A 20,104-nucleotide genomic window follows, 5' to 3' on the forward strand; every position below is an offset into this window, starting at 1 on the left:
TGGTTCCGTCAAGGAAAACAATTGTCAAGATATTGGATGATTTATTTGTGACACCTGTGATGGAACCCTGTGCAGCATAGGAAAGTCTGAATGATTTGCTAGCTGTGATTAAACCAAAATGCAAGGGGGCCACTTGGCAAAAAACTGTGTTGGACACTTTTTTACAAAAGTGTAACTATAGCACTGCCTGGAAGGCAGTGATAACAAGCGAGTACAAGTACTCGTGAGCACTGCCCTTAGAGGGATGAGTTTATTTGGGAAGAGAGAGAGAGAGACTAGTTGATTTGGGAAGGGGGGAGAAGAGAGGGAGGGAGAGAGAGAGAGAGAGAAAGAAAGGCACGAGAATAGAAAGGAGGGAAACGTGGTTGAAAACAATTGGAGGGACACTTTTCAAAAAAAGTGTCAGAAGAGCACTGCCCACAAGAGGGAGAGAGAAAGAGAAAGGAGGGAAACGTGGTTGAAAACAATTGGAGGGACACTTTCGAAAAAAAGTGTTCTCATGTGTCCCCTCAGCATGGCTCAGATAATAGAAAGATACGCTTTGAATGTTCTCTCAGCATGGCTGAGATAATAAAAAGATATTCTTTGATGTCGAAGTAACATTCGAATATCAAAGAACAAACATTCTCAATATTAAGGATGGTGTAAATTGCACCATCTGGATAGGGCATTAGGGAGCAAACCCTAACCTAACCCGCGTGCAGTGGGAGGGGGGATGGGGAACAATTGAATAGATAGCAAAAAGAATGAGCAAGTTTACTTGGATAATAAGAAAATCCTAAGAGGTATCCTATGCCATACTCGGATGTCCTCTCAGCATGGCTTAGATAATAGAAAGATATGCTTTGAAGTAAACAACATAAGATTCCATACTCAGGTGCTCTCTCAGCATGGTTGAGATAATAAAAAGATACTCTTTGATGTCGAAGTAATATTCAAATATCGAAGAACCAACATTCTCCATGTTAGGGATGGTGTAAAAGGCACAATCTAGATAGGGCATTAGGGGCAAACCTTAACAATAACCCTAAGGGATTCTTTTGTATAATATATTTATGATTGTGTTCAATACAACATAGTGTACAAGTAGCTATATCATGTGCACTCTTCTCTCTCTCTCTCTCTCTCTCCCCACTTTATCATGGTATCATAGCCTATGGTGCTCAGTCCTCTTGCAAGGCATCCCTATCTCCATGCTTTGTGAGATCTTTGTGAGAGAGTTTTGAGAGAGAGCACAAGCCCTTGCTCTATCAAGGCAACAAACCCTCTCTCGTGAGGCATCTTATATCTACTATAGCTCTTTGTTTAGAGCTCTCTCCTCCCTCCGATTTGCATCAAAAAGCTCATCATTCCGAGCTATGGAGAGAGAGTTCTTGAGTGTTCTTTTTTTTTTCAAAGAACTTTCTTGAGTGTTCTAAGGCAAGCAAACTCTGTTCTTTGATTTTTGAGAGATTCATGTGTGGCTCGTTTTCTTATCTTAGTGTTCAAGAGTTGTAAGGTTATCTTTGGCCCTTTTTAGAGAGAAACAGAGATCTCCAAGGTCCCTATGGAGGTTCAAAATCTACTCCTCTTTGTTGACTATTCCCAGAATGAGTCATAATTTGCTACTGTCAAATATCTCCTCTACTTGATCGATTGATATGCTTGGAAGGAGGTTCTTTCTCCAGCTCGAGAAGTTCTTCGTAGCTCCCACTCTCTTGTTGACTACAAAAAGATGCTTCATAGAAGCGACTCCATCCAAGGCGGGCAGACTCAACTAAAGCATCAACAACAACAGCCGCCAAGCACAGCCTTCATCAACCTAAACTACTTCAGCAAGCAACCCACAAGGAATAGCACAGAATCCTACGACTTCTACAATGACCAAGTGCAACGTACAGCCTAAGCACAACCAACTATTTCAACACACAACAACGACCTATAGACTCCTAGTAGGAGTAGCCAACGGACTCGAACATCCACCAACTAACTCAGCCCGCGACGCTCATCACAACATACAGCAATAGACTATCAAGGGATCTTGGAGCGCATATACTGTCTTGCTGTGCATGCGCTGTGTTGTGATATATGGCTAGAGAGTCCTGTGTTTTGATATATTGGCATTGTCGCTAGAGATCTTGAGCTACTGACTGCACAAGGATGGATGCTCACAAGCGAGTCAACACAAGCCAAGGGAGACAACACATGGTGGCAAAGCCATAACTAGCTACTGGTGACGCCAACAACAAATGGCTCTCGAAGGCTCAACAAACAAAGCAGGCGGGCCACACAAACAGACTACACCAACTCGAGCATCTACGACTAGTAGTCGATCGATTAGCAACGCACCATCGACAGACGTGACTCACTCTACAAGCTAAGCATCGCAGACTATGTACGTTACACCCGTTAGACTTCGTGCAGACGAACTCGCTCGTGAGTTGTGACCAGTCGAGATGACCACAACACCAACGGCAACGCAAGGGCTCATAGCAGAGGGAAAAAGGCATAGCTACGTTTGGCATACGCGCCCATCCACACACGCTACTCTGCGACTATGCTACTCAATGCTCCATGTAGTTGAAGCTCCAGTCGGCGGCCACTCCAGTGGACTACAACAACGAGGCACACAATTCAGCAGCAACACAATCGTGCACAGCAAAGAGGTTTTGCCATCTTCGTCGACCCATCGTGCATGTGGCCTTTCTTCACAAATCTTCCTCCAAGCTTCTCATACCTTAGGAGATGACACGTGTAAGATAGGTTTGAACCAAGGTCAGGTTTTGCTTACCTTGAGTTACAAGTTGGTTAGGTCACAAGCAGATAAGGTTAGCTAGACTAACCCTAGGGTCAAATTAGTGCCACATGGCAATTGTGCCATATCAGCAGCCTTATCCAAATTGCTGCATCATTCGTGGCCACCTCAGCGGTGCCACATTAGCAGCATGCCACATCAGCATGTCCAATCATCATACGACATCATCAAGTGCAACATGTGAACATACACTACCATGTCATCACATGTGCAACCTCATCATTTTTTACCACTCCATTGGACAAAGTTTTGCTCATATTTCAAATGGCCATAACTTTTGATCTAGCAGGAATTTGACAGGGAAAAATGATCAGCAGATCATGCTCTATGCAGTGAGCACCTTAGATCTATATCCTGACTTATGCACAGGTCAGCATCATGCAATCCTTACCATCAGAACCACCTCCTAATCGATTGCAACCATCTAGCACATAAAATGAATGAAATAAAATTCATTTTGTTGTATTTTTCCACTTCGACATGTAGTCTATCTTTAAACTAGCACATTTGTAAAGGAGATTATACTCCACCAAGCCTGGTAAGGCATTACCATATTAACCAATTAGTTCCTAGCGGCGCTAGTCCGTTCTATCATCGGTATACACATTCACACATATGACACCAGTTCAGTACATTTGGTAGTTTGGCACTTCTTCACATCAGGGATTTGTGATAGTTGGCAAAAAAATCTTACTTGAATTTAGGATTGTTGCATTCATCTTGCAGACACATAGGCAAACATATAAAGTCACACATTGTTGGCTTTTTTTTGGCATTGGTTCCTACACACATACGTCAGCCTTGTATAGCCTCTTGGCTACTCCTGACATAGTTGTCATGTCTATCTTATAGTATTGATATTTGGCATACACATGTTCTCACATGATTAGGTTTTGACCATTTAGCGTAAGCCCTAGTGGCAGCGGACAGCTCAAGCATAAGACCCCAATGGTGGCAGTTGTCACACAGTGCTCTCATGGGGTTGATACTTTCATCAATACATGGGTAAGCCTCTAGCATGGAGCACCATATTGGAAAGAGGATCTACTTCGACCATTTATTGTTGCCAAAGGGTATGTACCATTTTATGACACTGACTCGAGCCTCATTGGTCTTGAGAGATCAAATGCAGATGTACCACATGTTAGCATAGATCAACCCACAGTTTCAGATCATGCACATTTGACGGTAAGCCCTCAACACGAGGCACATTTGACAATAAGCCCTTAGCATGATGCACTCCCATTTACATCAATACAGTCTGATTCTAGTGATGTATAACCATCATATTCATGAGTGGATCTGCCTCCATCTATTGCAGCCACAAATGATACAAATACACAGTGGGAGTTCATGAGTGATCATGTAGGTTTTCAACAGGTAAGTCCTCAATACGAGGCACTCACATCTCCAATAGCATGTGCTTTTAGCTCTCACATGGAGCTTATCACATCCTTCGACACATTTTCCACCAGCAGTGATCAGCAAATCAATCATTAGAATGCTTTTGCATCATATTCAGCTCAGATACACCACAATGCATTGGCTATGGACAAGGTTTCTACCAACAGTTTAGATCGGCACATCAGTCTTCAAGACATCTCAACATTGGCTCAATCATGCTGCATTGTATCATGCATGGATCTAGTTATCACCACCACCTCAGATCAAGAGATCATTCCTCAGCATGAGGACATTTATGCATCAATGCACTCCTACTCTAGTGCAATGGCTATCATGAGGATCAGCCATATCGCAAGTTGGGGAACCTCAGTGTTTTAGCATGCACTTATGGCTGTAGTGTACAGTCCTTACTTGATGCAGATTAGTGGTTGGATCCATGGCTTCAGATCAATCTCTATATCAGCGTTCGGCACCTCCTATGTGTCAGGGATATCTTATGTTGTCTCAATTATATTTTAGGCTTTTAGGCCTTTATTCTGTCAGCTCCACCTTGAGTCTTTGCATCCCATGCAGATGGATGTTTGGCCGTGCACAGATCAGATCACCTTCATCTCATGACAGTTGAGAATGCAGGTTGGATACGTTCCTATACCTTGTCATTTGTATGGGCCTCTTCATCAGCAGAGTAGTATATTATCTTTGGCCCCATATTTTTAGGCCCTAGATCACTTTGTCCACACCAACTATGTGGTCCTCTTCGACCCCGCATCATTTTGACAGAGATTATAGTTCTACTACAACATACCTCACATATTGCTATCAGTTCTATCATTAGGGGAATTTAGTGCTAAAAAAGGGCCTCTTCCATTTGGGCCTTAAGAATTTGGATTAAAGCTTTAGGCCAATGAGAAGGCTCTACCATCAAAAGAATGGAGGATTTTTCCTCCCTCCTCATTAGTGGAGAAAAATGGTCCCACCCCAAGTAAGTTGAGTTACCTGGTAAGAGGGAGATCTTTGTCAATGGAGCATATATGATCCATTGGATCCAATTGATCCAATGGCTAGGGGGGGTTGCAGGTCTGTGGCTATCAGTCATGGTTAGTGTACTTATGGATCACCCAGCGACGATGAAGGCTCTCTTAGAATAATTAGATCTCTCTAACATCTAATGGCTAGCAGGAAGCAGTGATCGTAGGCCCTTGGATGACCAAAACGATCTCACGGTGTAGATTCGATGCTGAATGCACACCGTTGCTATAGTTTTGATTGTGTGGTTGCGCGGGTTTAGGGGGTGGCCCTTAAGTATATTTGACGAGTACCTTAGAACTGTTAGATCTCCACCATGAGATCTAATGGTTATCAAATGACACTCATCACGCACCCTTGGATGAGGGCTTTCATCGAACGAGCAACAATTGGCATCTATCACGAGTCGTCAGATGCCTGTCGCGTACCAAGATGCAGCCACACGTCACCCGCCCACCAAAAGTCTTGCCATTTTGCACCCTTAGATGCCTGATGAGATCCTACAACTCAAATCAAGCAATAATTGTAATCCCTAGATGGAGAATGATCTAATGGCCCAAATTTAGGTGCCATTTGTGAGCCATGTGATCCTTGGATCACATTTTTGCAATTATCCTTGATGCATCTGGACCGTTGAAGGGAGCAAATAGTGACAAATGGGTTTGATGCTATAAAATCCACTCATTTAATGAATCTTACCAAGGGATTTTCCCAAAAAATTATGGAGATTACCCATTGACTAATCTTGATTGCCCATTCCCTAATCGTCTCCTTATGAGGCCCTTTTGAGCCCAAAATTCCCCTTATGTGGGTTGGTGACACCTTTGTTTGTCACAACCTACGGGATTCTTTCTCCATAGCTACATCAGCTAGCTTCACATCCGGATACCTCTTCTATAGAGCAACTGAATAGTCCACGAAAACGTATGACACGTTCAACACGCAACCATACATGAACTCATTGATGCACTCATCTTTTGACCGACCAATCTTTGATCCAAGTGGACATCTTGTTTATTGGTTTTCTTTCCTCGTCCCTTCTGTCTACCTTTTGGGCTTTGTTGCCAAAGGCGAAGGATGACCTACAACTTAAGAGGGGGAAATGCATTTTATGTATAGGATCACATAAGTTGTACTCATTGTACAGGATTCCATTACGTAGTCACTGTGCTCACACACACACACATACTACTTTAACTCTTTTTCGGTTTTCTTTTCAGTTTTGGATGCTATCATATGCACCAAATAAAATCCGCAAGAAAGATCTTGTCCGTGCATCATCTACTTACACATTGCAGATTAAGAGGGGGTGTTAACGATGGTGTCAATTGCACCTTCTAGATAGGGCATGAGGGAAAAAACCTAACCCAAACCCTAAGGGATCCTCATGCATATATTCATGATTGTGTTCAATACAACATAGTGTACAGGTAGCTATATCGTGTGCACTCTCTCTCTGTCTCTCTCTCTCTCTACACTTTATCACTTGATACTTTGAAAAAAGTCAAAATTACTTTTTGCCTTCAAAATCAACAAAAATGTGTTATTATAAATAAACAAGGGGACTATGCCAGAAGTAGTGCCCCTTTTCCTTACACAAAATGTAGGCCACTCAAACATAGAATAAGGAAGGATGAATGCAACATGTGCCAAGAAAAACAGAAGCATGCCTTGCAACATGAAATGTAGAGCAACTCGAGTCCTTATGGATGACTTTAGAGAAAGCAAAATGTGTCCATTAGTAGTCATACCAATAGGTTTTGTGGCTTTGTTCACTAAAACATTTGCCAAGAAATTCGAGGCAAGAACCTTAGTGTGAGGCAACATCGAACAACGTTGATTTATGACCAATCCAAAAAGTGAGAGAGGAGGGTTATGTGGCCTTGTCTCTCCTATTCTGTTGTGACCTACTCAATTGTGATCTCATATGCTTGAGAGATAAGCATTCAAATGTGTTATGCACCCAAAGACGATGCAAAGAAATCAGTGCTCTACTCAACACAAAAGCGGAGAGCACTTAGTAATCCTCTAGTTGATGTGTCTTTATTATCAACATTAATATAATATACAAAACTTGTTGACTTTTATAAAAAAGGCAAAAGTATTATGAAAATTGGATATTGACTGCCCGCTGTGGCCTACACCTTAAAGGCTAAGTATAACAACTTATCAAACCAAGCAGGTCCCAACTCTCCAAGACATGAACAAACTAGGGAACCCTTGTTGAGATATCGAGCTCCACTCGTCATATGCCAGGGTGACCGTTGTGCATTTATGTCACCGACTTGTTAGCTGCAGATGCGGTTGGTACACTGCCCATGAATAATAGCTGGATGACAGTTATCTTTATGTACTCTAGTTAGTGGCTCAGTTAGTATGCCACCTAGGTTAGTTGAGTTTGGTTTGAGACCCACATATAGGGTTCACCTATTCCTTTTGTATTTAGAAAGAGTTCTTTTGGCTTTCACAACCAAGAAGAGGAAAATTGTTTTCAACCTCCACCTTTTGTGTGTATTCCCCCATTGTGTACTTCTCTCCCACTCTCTTCACATGGTATCAGAGCTCGGTTCATAGTAAGGAGCTCAAGAAAGCAAACCAAGTTCGCTTTCTTGGTAAGAGGATTAGTGTTGCTTTCCTTTTTCGAGTTTGGGAGCAAATCTCTACAGGTAGCACAGCCGGAAAGTGCAAGAGTGCACTGTCTCAGATTGGGACGCCCGTCACGGTCTGGCGAGAGTGAACAGAGCCTTGATGATGAGTTGGGTATTCCTTCTGTTGTTACACCTGGAGTAAGGAAGACAAGGGATGTTTTGAGAGCACCTGGTAGTGAGCCTATTTTGGGCAGGTCTACTAGAGCTAGGTATCCTCTGGATAGGCTAAAATATGATGGATTTACAGCCATTCACTATGCCTATATGGTCAAAGTGATACATGAGCCAGAACCCACTTCTTTTGAGCAAGCCACGGGAAAAGAAAAATGGGAGAAAGCCATGGATGAAGAAATGGATGCCTTGGAAGCAAATGCTACATGGGAATTGGTGCCTTTGCCTAAAGACAAGAATGCAATTGGCTACAAGTGGGTTTATAAGGTGAAGCACAATGCAGATGGTTCTATGAATAGATACAAGGCAAGATTAGTTGTCAAGGGGTATGCACAGACATATGGCATTGATTATGAAGAAACATTCAGTCCGGTTGCAAGGATGGCAACCGTAAGAGCAGTCATTGCTATGGCTGCATCAAAGGGATGGTCTTTACATCAGATGGATGTAAAGAATGCTTTCTTGCATGGTGATTTGCAAGAAGAGGTCTATATGGAGCGGCCACCAGGTTATGTTCATGCTGTTCATCCTGAGTTTGTTTGCAGGTTGAAGAAAGCCTTGTATGGCTTGAAGCAAGCACCCAGAGCATGTTCTGACAAGATAGGATAGTATCTTGTCACTATTGGCTTTCAGATTTCCAAGGCATATTTCTCACTTTATGTAAGAAAAATAGAGAAAGGCATTATGCTGCTTATCATTTATGTTGATGATTTGATCATCACAGGTGATAGTGATGAAGATATCCTTCATGTGAAAATGCTATTGAAGTAGAAGTTTGAGATAAAGGATTTGAGAGAGCTGCGTTACTTCTTGGGCATTGAGATGATTAGATCCACAAGTGGGATATGGCTCTTGCAGAGGCAGTATGGATTGGACATAATGTCCAAATATGGGATGACAGGCTGTAAGCCTATTTCAGTCCCTCTAGAGCAGAATGTGAAGTTGAGCGCAGATGCAAGTGAGCTTCTGGAAGACCCTACTATGTACATATGCATAGTAGGAAGTTTGATTTATATAACTATTACCAGTCCAGATTTGAGCTATGCTGTTGGGCTGGTAAGTCAGTTTATGCAGGCTCCAAGGAAACGACATTTGGATGCAGCTAGACGCATACTGAGGTATGTGAAGTCCACATTACAGTATGGACTATTTTATGAGACTGGGGTTCAGATACAATTGCATGGATACACCGATGCTGATTGGACTGGTAGTATTTCTAACAGATGATCTACTAGTGGATATGTGTTCTCTTTTGGGAGTGCTGCAGTCACTTGGAACAGCAAGAAACAGCCTACAGTTGCCTTGTCGAGCACAGAGCTAAGTACAGGGGTGCATCAATGGTTGCATGTGAGGTAGCTTGGTTGCGTAAGCTACTTTATGATATGCATCAGTCTACAGATGGGCTAGTTGTCATTTATTGTGACAACATGAGCAGTATACACTTGGCAAATAACCCAGTCTATCATGCTAGAACAAAGCACATTGAGGTGCATTATCACTATGTGCAGGAGAAGGTTCTAGTCGGTTTTATTGATCTAGTTTATGTCAGCATAGAGGATCAAGTAGCTGACATATTCACAAAGGCATTGGGCGGAGAGAAGCTGCGCAAGTTCAGAGACCTGCTTGGTGTGCAAGAATTGGGATTGAGCTCGAGGGGGAGTGTTGAGATATCGAGCTCCACTCGTGACATGCCAGGGTGACCGTTGTGCATTTATGTCACCGACTTGTTAGCTGCAGATGCAGTTGGTACACCGCCCATGAATAATAGCTGGATGACAACTATCTTTATGTACTCTAGTTAGTGACTCAGTTAGTATGCCACCTAGGTTAGCTGAGTTTGGTTTGAGACCCACATATAGGGTTCACCTATTCCTTTTGTATTTAGAGAGAGTTCTTTTGGCTTTCACAACGAAGAAGAGGAAAACTGTTTTTAGCCTCCACCTTTTGTGTGTATTCCCCCATTGTGTATGTGAGAAAGCTGCAAGTGAGACTCCTTACTTCTCTCCCACTCTCTTCACAACCCTTCGTTCCAGTTGTCACACAAATCTGCTAGAAAACTCTTCAGGAGGCCCAACCCCACCTTTTTTCTATACCCTAGTCCCACTCCTTGACCTATTTCCAGATTACTAAACACTCCACATAGCCAATAGAATTGTTTCATGAACATGTTGCCAATGTAGATGGCAGCTCACTTGTCCCTAAGCACAACCAACTTCCCAGTTAGCTCCTACTGAAAAGGAAGCCATCAACCCCACCTTCCTAATGGCTCCAGCCACGTCACACCATACACTCCTCAAACATACTCAAGACCACACCAAATGTAGAATATCCTTGACAACTCTCTTACACAAAGGACATAAAGGGTTAATCTTTGACCACCACTGTGTCATTCTTCCTTTCGCCGGTCAACCATCTATGATGACTTTCCATAGTAAGAAGCTGACTTTTCCTACTTGATAACACTTCCACACTGTCTACTTCCACCATTTCCAAGACCTTCTTAGCTTCCATTTTTCATTAAGTTTAGCAAACAATGATTACTTCTATACATAGCTCTACCCATCGATTTTCTCAACCCTAGAGACCCCAAACACCATTGATTCATCTTCCAAGCACATAAATGCATGCAATTTGTGGGCACCTTTTTGTTAGAGAGATTAAATTGTTCCCAAATAGAATACACACGTCTCCAATAGGCTCTCTTGCTATCCCACAATTGCAACCACATCTTCAGCCTTTTCTTAAATGCCAATTGTGCAAACTATAAGTTAGTCTAGGCTAGGGCCTTGCCTTGTAGTCTCATAGCCCAACTCCAAAAAGATTCCAATAGACTTGCACCCACCATAAAGACCTACCCTGCCCTTCCTAAGCATCAATTTACTACATATCTTCCAGGCATCCAAAACAATTGGAAACCATGAGCATAAACGGTCATACCAGCTCATCTCCTTCCATGTCTCCACTCCCTTACCTTCCCCATTGTCTATGACCCCTTCACACACTCCACCCATAGAGCCTGACACTCAAATAGTCATGAAAGCCACTTATAAATCAATGCTATGTTCCTTTTCTCTATATCTAGGATATCCATTTCCCCATTAAATATTCATTGCATCCCACTGGACATAATGCTAGCAATGGATAGAGCATTCTTTACAACCAGCACCCTAGCATTTCACCCCAAAGTAGCCCCATACCACACCATAATCTTCTACCAAGTGTTTTCCTTGATCAGTCAAACATCTATCTCAAAGTGACACCCACTCCTACTAGAGCTCCCAAATATCGAATCACTGAGCCTCTATCAATCCACTTCATAGGAAGTTCATTTAGCAAACCCAGCCTACCACTAGAGTCAATTCTTAAACCAAGTCTTTTCCCAACTATAGACCGATCACGAGCTTGCAAAATTTTTGCAATATAGCACAGAGTTTTTCCACACCCTTAGTCTCCACTGTCAATCCTGTTGAGATATCGAGCTCCACTCGTGATATGCCAGGGTGACAGTTGTGCATTTATGTCACCGACTTGTTAGCTGTAGATGCGGTTGGTACACCGCCCATGAACAATAGCTGGATGACAGCTATCTTTATGTACTCTAGTTAGTGGCTCAGTTAGTATGCCACCTAGGCTAGCTGAGTTTGGTTTGAGACCCACATATAGGGTTCACCTATTCCTTTTGTACTAAGAGAGATTATTTTGGCTTTTACAACTAAGAAGAGGAAAACTGTTTTCAACCTCCACCTTTGTATGTATTCCCCCATTGTGTATGTGAGAAAGCTGCAAGTGAGACTCCTTACTTCTCTCCCACTCTCTTCACATGGTATCAGAGCTTGGTTCGTGGTAAGGAGCTCAAGAAAGCAAACCAAGTTCGTGGTGTCTTGGTAAGAGGATCAGTGTTGCTTTCCTTTTTCGAGTTTGGGAGCAAATCTCTATAGGTACCACAACCGAAAAGTGCAAGAGTGCACTGTCTCAAATTGGGACGCCCTTCGCGCTGTGGTGAGAGGCTGTGGTGAGAGGGTAGTATATGGTGTGGGAAAGGGCATTATTTTTTTGATTCGAGGCCATTTCGGGGCCCATTTTGGTGGCGAAAGTTTTTCGCAGGCACTTAGAAAAGTGCCCTGTTTTTGTTGTGCGACCACTGTTCTGCAGGTCGGTGAAAAGTTGCCCCAGAAATTGCATCGTATGCCTGTGTGTAGAGATATTGGGAGTGACAGAATCATTTTTATTGCCTATTGATGCAAAATCATCACTAGGAAGTGACTGTGTGGTCAAATACCAGTTTTGTTAGTTTTGCAGATTTGCCTTTGTGAGGCAGAAGTTGTGTTTTTTGCAGTGAGAATATATTTTTGCAGTGTTCTATAATGGCGTCTGATGCTCTTTCACAGATAGTCACTGAAAAGCTTGACAAGAACAACTTCCAAGCATGGAAGTTTAGAATGACAAATTTCCTTAAGGGAAAAGGCTATTGGGAGTTCATTATTGGACGTGAACAAGAACCAGTTATTCCCAATGTTCCCAATCAACAGGAGTTGCAGGCATTTAAGGGATGGCATGAGAGAGCCAGAAAAGTTATGTACTAGATGTCTATCAGTATTTTAGATTCTATGATTATGCATATTCAGGATGCAAGCATGCCGAAGGAGGCGTGGGATACTTTGACAAAAATGTACAGCACAAATTAGCAAGCCAAGAAAATGTAGCTCAAGCAGGAGTTGGATAATGTGCAGAGAGAAAATATGAGCATCAATTGAGAAAACATGCATGCCTCAGAATCTATGGAGCACTCTAAGGTGGATGAAACCTGTGTGGAAACATGATGAAGAGAGTGCTCATGACATGTACCTCAAGTCAATTAGGTTCCAAGATAGATTAGCTTGGACTCATAAAGAGAATCTTGAGATAGTGCAAGCTTGATTGATATTACTTCAAATGAACCTTCCTTTTATAGGTGAGGGTACTTACATCCATTTGCTTGCTCACATGTGGGATATCTCCTCCATGCCATGTGGCAGCTTGCCCTTTACTCATACCTTTGCTCTACATGTGCTCATGGCACCACAACTCTCAACACCTCCCCTTGGTGCCATGATTCTTTGGCTACTACAAGGTGGTTAGATGTGAGTTACAAGATCAAATCCTCCCCTGGGTGCTTACATAGCTACTCTCAGGTGGTCAGGGTTGATTTACAAAATATAGGCAAGGTTGGCAAGGATTTTTGTTTCTCAATACATTCCATTGATGTCACCTTTTAGCTCATGGCTTGATGATGATGCTGTGTAGTTGACTTGCTGGTTCTTCAATTTGCAAAGTTCTTCCTTGTGTAGCTTCATGCATGATGCTTTGTTCTTCCATGTGCCTTGATGCTTTATGTGTGGATGCCATGTTCTGTGCTACGGTCATCTCATACACTTGTGCTTCCGGCATGCTTATGACAACGATGTGTACAATCATGCTTTGATTTATCATTTGTTGCAAAGGTCTTACCAATTGATTTGTTTCAATATTGGCAGTGTCTAATTGCTAACAATGATTTTGATCTGACAACATGTAGAGCTCAAAAAGACGATCACTTTTCCTTTTTGGAGTGTGTGCAAATTCCTTCTGGATTGGAAGTTACGCTTTGTCAAAGCTTTTGTGAAGAAGAGGGGGCCTTGATGATGTGGCAAAGGCTGTTCACATGCAGCTTACAAATTGTGCTTAGCAAGGGTTTACTATTCTGAGGTAGCCCTATGCCACGTGGCACACTTTTAACCAAACTGAATTAACCCAGAGTTCAAACAAACCTAACTATGGTCCAAGTAACTGAACTTCACCATGGTAATCTTTAATCTATCCACAGTTAAAGGTTAGCATCCTATCTTGACACGTGTCAGTCAATGGAACCTTAGAAGAAACCTTTGGAAAAACTCTGAAGCAAGGCAAAGGAAATTTTGAGCATGATGGCGTCAAAGCGGTGGAATCGACTGAGATGCTAGGATCGCAAGGCGGTGAAGCTCATTCGAGATGCTATCAAGGATGGGCACTGGTGGAAGCCTTCATCAATGATGGCTTTGGAGCTCGACCTCGACCTCGACCTCGACCTCGACAGCCGAGAGAAGCTCGCAATTCAGACGGCTAGTTGTTGCAGGTTGCAAGAGTCGAAGGAACTCTAAATCCATAGTTGGCTGCCAAATTCAGAAAGGCAGAGAAGAAGTCATCGCCCATTTCGACCATGCTCTCCACTAGCATGGTGCTAGCCGGAGCTTTGTTTCACATCAAACTCACCGAGTGTTGCATATTTTCTGCAGTTAAGCTCTTAAGTGATGTCACTGGGAGATCCAGGGGCGGAAGGCCTTCGACAATCTCCATGGCCTACTCTTTGCTGCTGCAGATCCGGGCATTAGGCCGTTTAGGCATCTCGATTGGCTACGGAGAGAGCCAATTTGATGAAAGGGTTTTCGAGCATGACATGGATCTTCTTGATCGAGGTTTTGGACTTGGACTGGAAGAATCCCATGTCTAAAAGACTATAAGAAGCAACAAGTCATGGCTACAAGCTTACAAGTGCAAGTCAAAGGAACATTAATTAAACCAATCTTTAGTATAGCAATCTAACAATCTATGACATTGAGGAAAAGGCAATGGGGAACCAAGCCTTAACTTCATTGTAGGTGAAAGAAACACTTTATCAAAACAATCCTCATTAGTAATCTAACAAAATGCACTTGGAAAAGCAATACAAGAATGTTCTTAACCTCCATTATGCTACATACAAATGGTGTTCTTGTCATTTAGGACTTAAGGTAGCTAGTTTATTTGTTAGAATCAAGGGTGAGAAGCGAGAATATTTTGAAAAAAGGACAATTTTCCCCCCTAAAGATAAGATGTTGAAAATTAGCACCTTTAAAATGTACATAGTTATATGAAGAGAGAATATGAAATGGTGAAATCAATACACTTCTGATGGCAATCCTTGTGGAATTTTTGAAATCTCATACTCCTTTGATTATTTGAATGACTTCCTCATCGTCATTTGTTTTAGAGAAGAAATGTTCTAGAGCCATTTTTTAATGCAACAATGTTGACAACATGTGCAACTAGTTTGACCAACATAAAATTTCTTTGACGATCATATTATTTCCAAAATGCTAGTTGTAAGATTGGAAATTAGCATAAAGAAAATGTAATGTTCTCCAAGCATGAAGAGTTAAAATCCTTGAGGTAAGATAGAACATGATAATTATATTTTCATTTCACATGAACACATAAATGATTGTTATTGGGTACAATGAAATAAAATGAGAAGATAAACAACCCAATGACACAAGAAAGAAATGATAAAGACATGCAAAAGAAAGTAATTATGAATGATTGACACAAACAAAGAAAGAGAAAGCAAAAGATGGATGAAAACATAGACACACAAATACAATGAAGAGGAGAATGAAATTAAACCAAATATATATTATGTACTCATGCATAATAAAATATAATCTTATAACAAATTTTGAGTCATGTATTTGATAACCATTTTAATCTACTATAAAAACTTAATAATAAACTATTTTGAAAGTTTTCACAATAATGGAGATAGTTTGTACTATAATCTTTACAATAGTAATGTTAATACAACAGTAAAACGTCTTTAAGATAAAGAGAGCTTAGATTCATATATTTAGTACATAGGTGCATGTGCAAGAATATTGGGTGATAAGTTTCTAATACTATGGACATCAAGCTCTAAAACCAAAAAATGAAGTTTTATCATGACCTTGCTCTTTGATACACAATATATATGAATATGAGTTAAAGTGGGCCTTTGTAAGAACTATCATATTGACAAATTGGTCATGAACTAGTCATTGATTTTGCACAAAAAAGAGTAAATGATGACATTGGTAAAAAAAAGACAATCTACTACTCGATCATATTGTTGAAGAAAAAAATTTTAAAAATTAAACACTAATAGAAACACTATAAACACATAAGAATCTATAAACACTAAAATCCAACCTCGAACATTAAAGGTAAATAAATTGTCAAGCATATGTACCCAAAAAAGAAGTAAACAATTGAAAAATGATTTTTGACACTTGCATCAATGTGTTAACATTGGTTTCATAAAAAACCATTTTAGAGGGGAAAACATATAATGACAACCATTACAAACTTAATAATGCAATAACTAGTAGGAGGTGAAAAGAGCACATTAGTCAAATGAAGAAATTAAATTCTCTTTTGATGATTTACAATTTAACAATAAGGTTTAAACAACAAAATGTACACACACAAAATAACAACAAGAAAATAACTAACTTAATGCCTTCTTGATGGTAGTTTGTATACTTGTGAAAATTTTCTACTCGTTTGAAGTTTTTGAATGTCCTTAACGTGAAAGTCAAATAGTAGAACTCCTTGATTATTGCACATCCATTTGTCAATGTAGAATTTCTAACAATATATGCAGTAGTTTACCATAAAAAATACTTGGACTATCATATTCTCAGCTTTTTGCATGGCCTTCCAAAGATGCTAGCTATATACTTGCTAAGTATGATGATATGATGACAAACTTGAATGCAATGTAGCAACCTCTTATTGTGAAAAATAAAATTGTCAAAGAAAAAACTCACTTCAAATTGTTACTATTGCAATGGGATCATATTTAAAAGAAAAAAACAAAAATTGTACTCATAATTGTTGTCATCCATAAGGTTTAAGTAGTATTGTTTAACTTATCGACCTCTATAAGAACCCCTTCTTTTAACACAACAAATGGAATTATTGAAATTGAAAATATCTCTTTTTCTGTACAAAATGCCAAAATGTTAACATACCCATAATCTGTTAAAATTCTTTAAATGCTATGACTTTATCACTTTCATAATAGATTTTGAATCTCTTTTCTTTAAAGATGTCCTCTTATTTTGACAATTTGATGCAAACACATGAATCGTTAATTAATTTCTCATGAAATTGTACTAAGGTGGGTATCCAATCACAAAACATCACAAACCTAAGCTTATTAGTTTAAATGTATCAAATATTTGGATAAGTTATTATTTACGTCTATCACATATAATACCATAATTGTTTCACACATCATGCTTGCTTGCAACATTCTACATATTGTGATTAGATTCTTTTTTTGAAATAATAGCAAAAGTACAAAGTCTCCATTTTTTAGAGCATAGAGTATAGCAATATTACTAGTGTCCTCACATTTATAAGCTGATAGTGTCCTTTAAAAGGAGCTCAAGAAATAAATACACTATGCTTCTTGAAATATTGTGTAAGTGCAATTTTGTATGGGGCCCTCTAATCTATTGTTAATCTTTTTGACCTTGAATATCAACCATTTTGGTTTCCAAGAAGCTAGTTACTAACATAGAAAACCATCACAAAGAGAAGCATGATGAGGAGACAAAAAGATGAATCAAGGAAATTGAAGGCCTAACAAAAACAAGGTGAAAAAATACAAAAACTATTTAATCAGACAATATCTAATATGCAAGTAATTAATGCATTTATGCAAAAATCTTGAAAGAAATCTGAACATAACATACTATTCATAGTCAATATCCCTAAAGCAATGTTACAACTTATAACTAAGTATTATTCTTGAAACACAATGAGAAGGGCAAAGGAATTCAAATATTTGTAGGTCTAAGGTTGTAATTATGAATATCATGACTCTCATTTTTCAATTTCATGACACTCTTATAGAGCAAACCAAGAATGTCCCTTAGAATAGCTAATGGAATGTCCTTGTAGTGTCACTCTCTACAAGTTTTTTGCTTGATAACAAGCATATGATCTTGAAGCCTATGAATCTTTTTACATCTACATGGAAACCTAGAGTGTAAATGTTTGGAAAATTTGAGTGTGAAACACTATGATAAATCTAAGTGTAAATCTGACTACATTGACACCGATCAATAGATCTAAATCTTGGCATTGTTTCTAGTTGAGACAAGCTCCCATTGAGCGATTGTATGAAGTAGTGAAGCACCTAGTCAATACATCCAATTCATAGCATGCAGTTTTATTTTTTAGCATTTTGGTAGCCAGATCCTTCATAACAGAAGCACGCGTGCATGCACACACACACACACACATGTTGTTTATGTGTGTGTGTGTGTGTCTATATATATATATATATATATATATATATATATATAGAGAGAGAGAGAGAGAGAGAGAGAGTCTATAATTGTCTTGAAGTCTATCATCTCCACTCTAGTATGGTGTAATAGTCCAACATCATTGTGTAGCCTCACATTATTGTAGCTTTGTATTTTTTGAACATTGCATCTTTGCTAAGTCTTAAATATTAGACCATTGGTACCTTTTCCAATGAAGCCCTAGCCAAAACCTCACAAATAGGTAAGTAATATATAAGTATTGTGCATTTCAAACAATTTTTATTTCTATTCTCTTCATGGGGAAAGTTATGACTTTTTTTAACTCAAACTATTTTGAATTTACCAGACTATTAGTCCAACGTTTTTGACAGGTAGTCCTATTTTGGTGAGGATTTTCATTGTGTGTTTGATGGAATAACAACTCTAATCAACCCAACCTTGTCTACACTTGTTGGCCTTGAAGAAGATCCATGCCCAAATGCCATGGGGCCTTTACTCCTAGGCAAATCCAATATATTTGTTGGCATGTGGGGGGGGTTATCAATATTGTGGATATTTGATCCATTTTGTATTATATGCTATCATCCTCATCTAGTCAAAGAGTTCCAAAGGTTCTTGAGCCATCGTCTCTACCACCCTCTACATAGATGTTGTGTAGACCACATATACCCTTGGTTGGATGGGATGGTCTCATTGTGGGAACTATGTACTTAGCAACCAATCTTGAATCCATAATAAAATGCAAAGCTCCTCCATGTCAGTGTGCTCCATTGAGACCAGGGTTTGACCACCAACAAAATCAATTGCCAATGCAGTCCGTCAAACTGCAACCTTGCAGGAAGTTTACTTGACGAGAAAGTTTTGTTCACAACACACTTTCCATTCTTCAATGGAAGTTCTATATCTGGCAATAGGCATTGTGCATCAAATGCAATGGTTGCAATGCTCATTTTGTTCACAACAAGAAATGAAGGGGTTGTGAGGGAAATGGGAGGGAGCACAAAATGGGAAATGGGAGGGAGCACAGAGAGGGAAATGGGAGGGAGCATGGAATGGGAGGGTTGCGAGGAAACATGAGATGGGAGAGAATGCCTATAGGGATGGGAGACATGGGAGGAACTCGAAGTGGCAAGGAAACAAGAGGGGAGGGTATGTAGGCAGTGGGAGGGAGCAAGAAATAGCAAGTGGGAGAGAGCACAACATAGGGAGGATGATCTGGGAGGGAGACCACAAAACCCTAACATTTTCATTAAATAGGCATTAGAAGGGTTTAATCTATAAACTAGCCATAGTTCTCTCTCTCTCTCTCTCTCTCTCTCTCTCTCTCTCTCTCTCTCTCTCTCTCTCTCTCTCTATCTATCTATCTATCTATCTCTCTCTCTCTCTATCTATATATATATAGCTTTTATTTATTTATTTATTTATAGTTTATAGTTATAATCTTGTATAAGTTGTATATTTTTTTAATGTAATTTATTATATTATAGTTATTTATGTATATACTTTATTTATTCATATATAATCTATATAGTTATAGTTAATATAGCAATATTAGTTAGAGTAGAGCATAGATAGATTAGGGTTACTAGTTAGGCTTGAATTAGGGATTAGTTGGAGCCTTCCTTCCTCAACCCCTAACTACATAATCTCTCTCCTTCCTCAAGTTATGTGGGTTTTGACATTAGGCAAGTTTCATGAGTTTTTCAATTAAATGCAACTACAAAGAACATGGCGAGTGGCTAGCTATGTTTGACATGCACTCCAAAACAAATATGTACTTCCAAATTTAAAAAAAATGTAAAAAACTAAGTTCAAAATAGCATATATGAGAATAATATTTCTCTCAAGTAAGCCAATTATTCCCATTTTGACAACAAAGACATTACAATGCGACCCAAAATATAATGCCATAAGATCACTTGAAAGTGATACGA

This window comes from Dipteris shenzhenensis, chromosome 15, assembly GCF_047967505.1.
Source record: "Dipteris shenzhenensis isolate YYH24624 ecotype China chromosome 15, Dip_SZ_1.0, whole genome shotgun sequence".
NCBI classification, from domain to species: Eukaryota; Viridiplantae; Streptophyta; class Polypodiopsida; order Gleicheniales; family Dipteridaceae; genus Dipteris; species Dipteris shenzhenensis.